Below are 7,426 nucleotides of genomic sequence, written 5' to 3' on the forward strand. Positions count from 1 at the left end.
TTCCATGCCTTGTATTACGTTTTCTAGCATTTGAGGAGTGATTCGTTCAATTGCGCTTTGAATTCTGGCCTTCAAGTCGTCTACATTTAAAGGTTCTGTTGCAAACACCTTCCCCATAAGAAGAAATCAAGTGGGGTTAGGTCAGGGGATCTTGCTGGCCACGGAATTGGTCCACCTCTACCGATCCAACGGTTTGGAAAGTGCTCAGTTAGCCATTGGCGAACATTGACCGCCCAATGTGGTGGCGCACCATCCTGCTGGAACAACAGGTCCCGCATCACTGCCAATGGTAATGCGTCTATCGCATCACTAAACTCGTGGCGCAGGAAGTGCAAATACCTGTCACCAGTAATGTTGTCCTCGAAGAAGAAAGGTCCGATGATTCTGTTCCCCAGAATGCCACACCAAACATTTATCTTCCATCGAATTTGATGGTAATGTTGCCGTAACCAGTATGGATTTCTTTGGGTCCAGTAATGTAAGTTATGTCGGTTTACCGTACCATCCCTGTGAAATGTCGCCTCATCAGAAAAAAGAACCTTTCTTAAGAACAACGGATCGGCTTCAATTTTCTCGCGCATGGTAAGACAGAAGTCTTGACGTCTTAGGTAGTCATCGTCCGTTAAGGCTTCATGGAGGTGGATATGATAGGGCCGGTAGTGATGCCGATGTAAAATGGCAAGAACGGTTGAATGGCTTAGACCAACCTCTTCTCCGACCGCTGTACTACTAGTATGAGGATTGGCTTCAAAACGTGCTAGAATGTCGACTTCCCTATCATGATTACCAATTATACGGTCTCTTCTACGTTGACGGTCTTGCACGACGAAACTCCCGAAATCTCGTAGGTTGTCTCTAATGTTCGTGAAGGATCTTCGAACCGGCCTTCGTCGGTTTGGAAAGCGTTCGGCATAAAGCAATGCCGCTTGTTGAACGTTACCGCGACATTCACCCAAAATAAACGTCATGTCCAATTTTTCTCGGTTGGAGTAGGCTGCCATTCGTCTACGACACAGGACTTACAACGTTTATACGAACTAAGCTGCTAGTAACGACGCGTACGTTTGATTGAATAATGTGCGAATTCTCAGTGCCGCGGAAAATTCTGACCTTCGTAACCTCGTATGGATTCCTTATCTAAGTAGGCTAAAGCCACGAGTTTAGTGATGCGATAGACGCATTACCATTAGCAGTGATGCAGGACCTGTGGTTCTAGCAGGATGGTGCGCCACCACATTGGGCGGTCAATGTTCGCCAATGGCTAACTGAGCACTTTCCAAACCGTTGGATCGGTAGAGGTGGACCAATTACGTGGCCAGCAAGATCCCCTGACCTAACCCCACTTGATTTCTTCTTATGGGGAAGGTGTTTGCAACAGAACCTTTAAATGTAGACGACTTGAAGGCCAGAATTCAAAGCGCAATTGAACGAATCACTCCTCAAATGCTAGAAAACGTAATACAAGGCATGGAAATCGTCTTGAAGAGTGCCTACACCACGACGGTAGGCACATCGAACATTTACGCTGATGGGTTTACCAAACAGCCCTTTAATTTGTAGTGTGATGCCCTAGTGACTAAGCTTAATCGTAGGTCTTTAACGTTTCAAAGTGCGTATCATTAAACGATATTCACTATGATACTTGTTGCACGTTCTCATTTGTATACAATGACACATGTCACACCCTGTATACGAGCTCGAAAATGTACTGCAGTGAAGTAGTCCGTCAGGGGTTTTGGGGTTTTTCCACAAAGGTAGGTGTTGCTCTGATCTCTTCCACACTGTATATCCATGTATCGGCACAATTTATAAACACTACTCATTGCTATGAGATTTAATGAAAGTGTGCGAATAGTGCTTTTAGATTGAATACTATTCGATTAGTAAATTCCTATTCTAAATCTGGTAAGATTACTCAAATAGTCGAAAATTCCTCAAATAATCGATAAATAAATATTTTTCAAATTATCAAAAATTACTCGATCCAAAAACCAAATTTATTTCGAATAATTAAAATTACTCGATTAATCGAGATTCGCGAAATCATTATATATTTCACCCACTCTAAAACCTTACATGGAATATTTTTAAAACAGTCTACATCGAAAAATTGCCCCTTAAAATCATTAAAATCTATACGTTGAGATTTAATAATTAAGCAAAACTTGAAGAAAAAAAATTCAAGAAAAAAATATTATTTCTCGTCGAATATATCATAATCCAAGGTACTTAGTATATTTTGTCTGAAGTATAATTGCAATTCCCTTCGATAATGAAGTGTTTTACATCGATCGTACTCTATTAAAGTCAAATTATTAAAACATAGCTATTATCAGAAGGTTTTGCCGACTTTCTCTGCTCCTTCTGGTGGGTATAAGCCTACGGCACCCTGACTTCGCCATTTTTGTTAGCTCAACCTAAACCGAAACCTAGCCCAAAACTAACCAGGAATAAACCTAAGATATAAACATGCATAGCTAAATGAATCAAATTAGAAATTTAAAATGTGTAAAGAATGAAGTAAGTTATCTGGAAGCCATTATCCAAGATGGCCGCTCTTTCTTATTGTGACTGTACAAACCAGCATAAATTTTGATTTCTTGCCGTCCTTGAATTCGGCTCAAAACTCTTTCTTAGGATAATTTGAAGGAAAAAAAAATGTATCAAAATCCGATTTTTTAGTCATAGGAACTTAACCGAATATTAGGTAGCCTTGGATCAAAGGTATTCACGTTAAAGTGAACATGAAAACTTACTGGGACATTTACTCCTAGTTCCAGTACACGGATTACGGTTTGAGTTTAGCTATGTAAGGAAAAAGAAAGCACACGTTCACCAACAGGCCTTAACAATTATTTAAGTTTAATTTAAGAAAATCAGGTCAGGTAATTTTTATTTATGCTCAATTCAAAATTTCATAAAGTTTTTTAAAATTTTTAACATTACGAGCTCATTCTTTTGCGAGTTAGACGCAAGATTTTTCAACCAATGGGGTACATTTTAGTCATAACCTAACTTCATAGCACTAGCAATAGCTGAAAAGGTATAGTATCTCAGTTCTTGTAGTATGAAGTTAAGTTGATTAATTTGTTTAGGTTCCAAAAAAACCACGAGCTAGCTCACGCACCGACAGCCCGCTAAAGGTCTCGTGATTTTCCAAAAACCATATAGGGTTGAATTAAATTATGAGAATTACTATAATCATCAGTTAGTTTCTTGCAGTTCCAAAGAATATCGTTATAGTGTGCTTTCATACAGTGCAATGTATTTGCAACCATTCCAACTAACCCACGATTTGCTTCTAAGTCCTTAAAAAACTGGATTTATACACGATCCTTTGTGAAACAAGCACTCTCTTTCAAACCCACAAAAGGGCCAAAAATTAGAAATATAGGTATTGCAATATGAAATTAAGTTTAATCGATATGAGAAGTTTGGTTTTTATTGCATAGTTCTAAAATTTGTCATGATTCGAAATTTTACATAAAAGGGGTATAATTTTTTGAACACTATTCTTAATGTTAGTAATCAGAATGGCGGATCTTATTTCACGAGTAGTTTACCTACATTTTACTCAAATTATGAGTTCGTCTGATCTATTCCACTCAGACAATTTAAAAGACTAAATTATTTTTAATTGCTCGCGTTAATATTTTACATACAAAAGTATTGTCGGCGAGAACAAATTATATTTTGTTTCATACATGAAAATCTGGTCCTCCTTTATTCGAAATACCGCATTTGTACCAGTTTTTTTCTAAAACTTCGAATCATAACAAATCTTAGAACAATGGAATAAAAATAAAATTTCACATTTGATTGAACTTATTTTCGTATTACAATATCAATATTAATTTATAATTTCTTACCCTTTGCGGGTTTGAAAGAGATAGTCCTTGTTTCGCTATGGATTGTGTTCCTTTCCACTTATAACCACACTAATTAAGAAAAAAAAATACGAAAAAAAAAAACAAAGATGCGTCATATGACGATCTAACTTCAGTTCTAATTTATTTCCACAATTAATCTTACTTTAAAATATTACGGTGTCAGCTTTTACAATGTTAAGTGGCTAAGAAACAATTAAAAAGTATGGTTTTTTTTACTTTTTTATCATTTCAAAGAGAAATGAAATTCTTTTTAAAACCTTTTTGAAAAGTAAAATTTTTTATTATAATATGTTATTTAAATATCACAATCCTTGTGCAATTGAAATAACAAAACTAAAACCAAAAAATTTGTTCAAATTGATTTGAATTATTTATTCTAATTACTATGACAAATGCTTCAGAAAATTAATCAATACCCGCTTGAGAACACTGCCAAAGATGTATAATTCTAGGTGAAATTTGATACTAACCAATCTGTACTCAATGATTCTATGAATTTTTTTAAGTGATTTTTTTTACTTCAAACACAAACCAGGGAGTAAGGAACGTTAGAGGGAGTCTTGATCTAATGCTAAAAAAACCGTCATACAGTGGCAAATGGGAAAGAAAGTGGGGGTAGCAATTTTTTATCTCCGTTCCACAATTTTAGCTAACGCGCAGGCGCGAGTGACGTGGTTTACTACCGCCAGCAGTTCTCTCTGCCGCCAGCTTCCGCTTCCATCGACTGTTGCCCCACTCACTCTGTTCAACCAACAATCAACGTCTGTTGGGAGGAAACCGAGGCTTAATAAAAATGCCAAATTGTTTTTGTAACGGTTGTAGGAATGATTCAAGGCTTAAAAATATATATGAAAAGAATATCCTTCCACGCGTTTCCAAAGCAAAAAACCCAGATAAAAAAATGTAAAAGATGGATATTAGCTAGTGGAAGACCGATTTCCACTAGCTTCTATTCACTTTCAATAAATTTCAAGCAGTGTTTTTGGTTTAGGAAATGGTTTGAAAACGAAATTTACCATGTCGGGTCTTGTTAAATACTTAGGGTTACTTGAACAATTAAAAAACAACACTTCTTATAGTTAACCATGGCAGAAATTCAAACACGACCTTCCCCTTCTAGTTCAAAGCCGGTTTTTAAATTTGACGCATGCGCGCGGACACCGCCATGAGTCCCTGAGTCAGCGCCAGAGAGAGACGATTTTGGCCACGAAGCGAAAGAACGCGCCTATTCACTTTAACACTCCCTCTCAAGTCTCTCCTCCCTGCACAAACTAAAAACACACGTGTTAGGATCCAATTCAAAAGGTTAACAAATTAAAATTGAACAATAAATTAATTGATCTACAAACTTCAGGTAGAAAATAGAATAAATATGGTATGCAATATAAAGACTGAACAAAATTCGGTCCAACTCTGATCAAGCATAGTGTAAAACCAGGGATAGATAGACTTTTTTAAGACGGAATAAACAATGTTTGGCCTTTACTTCAGTCCGACTCATACACGAGTATATAGTCCCTTCCTTCAACACGTAACCAAAAAATTAAATTATCTTATTGGCTCACAAAAACTACGTATTGGTGACGTTGCTGACAAGGAGGGCCAAAAATACGTAATTCCTGTTTACCTCTGTCGCCATGAATACGACCCCTCTTGCGTTGTACCATAGCCCACTCGATCACGCGCGTCACGACGCAAGCTGCTGGCGCTATAGCTAAAGAGCGCGGATCGAGTGGGCTATGGTTGTACAGATAAGCGTCTTCACAGGGGTTCAAAATGGAGCCGTCTAAATGCGAGGGTCCGGTAATTATTCGGGAATTGTTTTTAATAGCAATTAAGAAGGTAGTTAGTGAATTTAGTGCAGGTGTTTTGGATTTGGAGTACATCTGTAAAGGTGAAAAGTGTTCGCTAATTCTTTCTTAAGCCAATCATGTCTACTATCCTCATGATTTTGTAAACGAATTTGATGAAGTTAAGAAAGGCTTAGTGAATGGTCAGGAGTTTTGTGAGCTTAGTGTTTGGTTAAAACCTGTTCGTGCTGTAATATCAATGAAGACTTTTACTCAATTCTATCTCACTTTTAATTTTCTTGGGTCTTCCCCGTTTTTTTCAGTTGCAAGCCATATGTCTTGTGTAACTTCCATTTTTAAACAATGTTATTTCAAAAATTACAATCCGAGCCCATTCCAACTTGGCAGTAAAAGGGGCAGACGACGTTTATTTGACCCGGATATACATACAACGCCATAAAAAAATAAGACCCGCCTCTTTTTTCATACCACTCCGTCACGGGTAAGGGGGTCGTGGACTTGGACGCGCACCCGAATAACCCTGTTACCCATTCCGTCTTAAAAAAGTCTATCTATCCCTTGTAAAATTATATCAGTTAAGGAAAATCGACCATGGATGCCTATGATTAATTATAGAAGCAAAATATGATGTACTTTAAATACTCATTATTTTCAACGGTTTTTTCTTGAAACCGTAGCCTACGTTAATCAAGGCCCGCGCATAGCCTTCTGGCTATGGGCGGCATTGAAAGGACGCGCCAGCTTGTTTTTTGCGCTTGATTCTCGAAAGGTGGCGCTTTTAGAACTAAATGTTAAGGGATCTTCCATTTATTTGAATTTGTAGAGCGGGAAGATTAGAGGGATCATGCATAAAATTGTTTTGACTAAAATATTTTTTATATGAGGAAACGCATGCATTTCTTATATATCTGTATAATTATTATTATTTAAAAGATAAAATTTATAATAATAATTATTAGAAGGATAAAATTTATAATAACGTAGGCTCCGATTGAAATTTTTATTTTAATGTTGGAGTCGCAAATATTCATTATATATTATTATAATTAGAAAGATATTATAGAAAGATAAATATTGTAATTATAGTTAGAAAGATAAATATTGTAATTATAGTTAGAAAGATAAATATTATAATTATAGTTAGAAAGATAAATATTATAATTATAGTTAGAAAGATCAATTTTATATTTATAGTTAGAAAGATCAATTTTATATTTATAGTTAGAAAGACAAATTTTATATTTATAGTTAGAAAGATAAATTTTATATTTATAGTTAGAAAGATAAATTTTATATTTATAGTTAGAAAGATAAATTTTATATTTATAGTTAGAAAGATAAATTTTATATTTATAGTTAGAAAGATAAATTTTATAATTCTTATTGGAAAGATAAAATTTATAATTCTTATTTGAAAGATAGAATTTATAATTCTTATTGGAAAGATAAAATTTATAATTCTTATTTGAAAGATAGAATTTATAATTCTTATTGGAAAGATCCATCGGCTCCAACCTAGTACTTATGCTTCTGCTCTTTCTCTCTCTCTCGGCTCTCTGCGCCGTACGAAACGGGATTTGGATTGCGACACACGTTGCAATCGCCCGCGAAAACCAATTTTAAATTTAAAACCGTACTCTTAAGAGCGCACCAAGCGGAGACACGCGGCGAACCAAAATGCCAAAAAAAAATCCTGGAAAGCCAGTATGCGCGGGCCTTTATTAA

General features: G+C 35.9%; 2 long non-coding RNA genes across 2 annotated transcripts in view; both read right to left on the reverse strand.

Moving 5' to 3' along the window:
• The window catches only part of LOC149620867 (uncharacterized), a 200,429-nt gene that overhangs the window by 172,766 nt on the left and 20,237 nt on the right, over positions 1-7,426 (reverse strand). The window lies entirely within an intron of this gene.
• LOC149620874 (uncharacterized) lies at positions 3,987-6,880 on the reverse strand. Its single transcript, XR_016375450.1, has 2 exons — positions 4,907-6,880; positions 3,987-4,653 (listed from the first exon to the last, which is right to left on the reverse strand). It is a non-coding gene; the product is annotated as an uncharacterized LOC149620874 (long non-coding RNA).

The sequence above is a fragment of the Phalangium opilio genome, unplaced genomic scaffold (genome assembly GCF_054372755.1).
Source record: "Phalangium opilio isolate 3A_F unplaced genomic scaffold, DU_Popi_V2 ptg000209l_1, whole genome shotgun sequence".
NCBI classification, from domain to species: Eukaryota; Metazoa; Arthropoda; class Arachnida; order Opiliones; family Phalangiidae; genus Phalangium; species Phalangium opilio.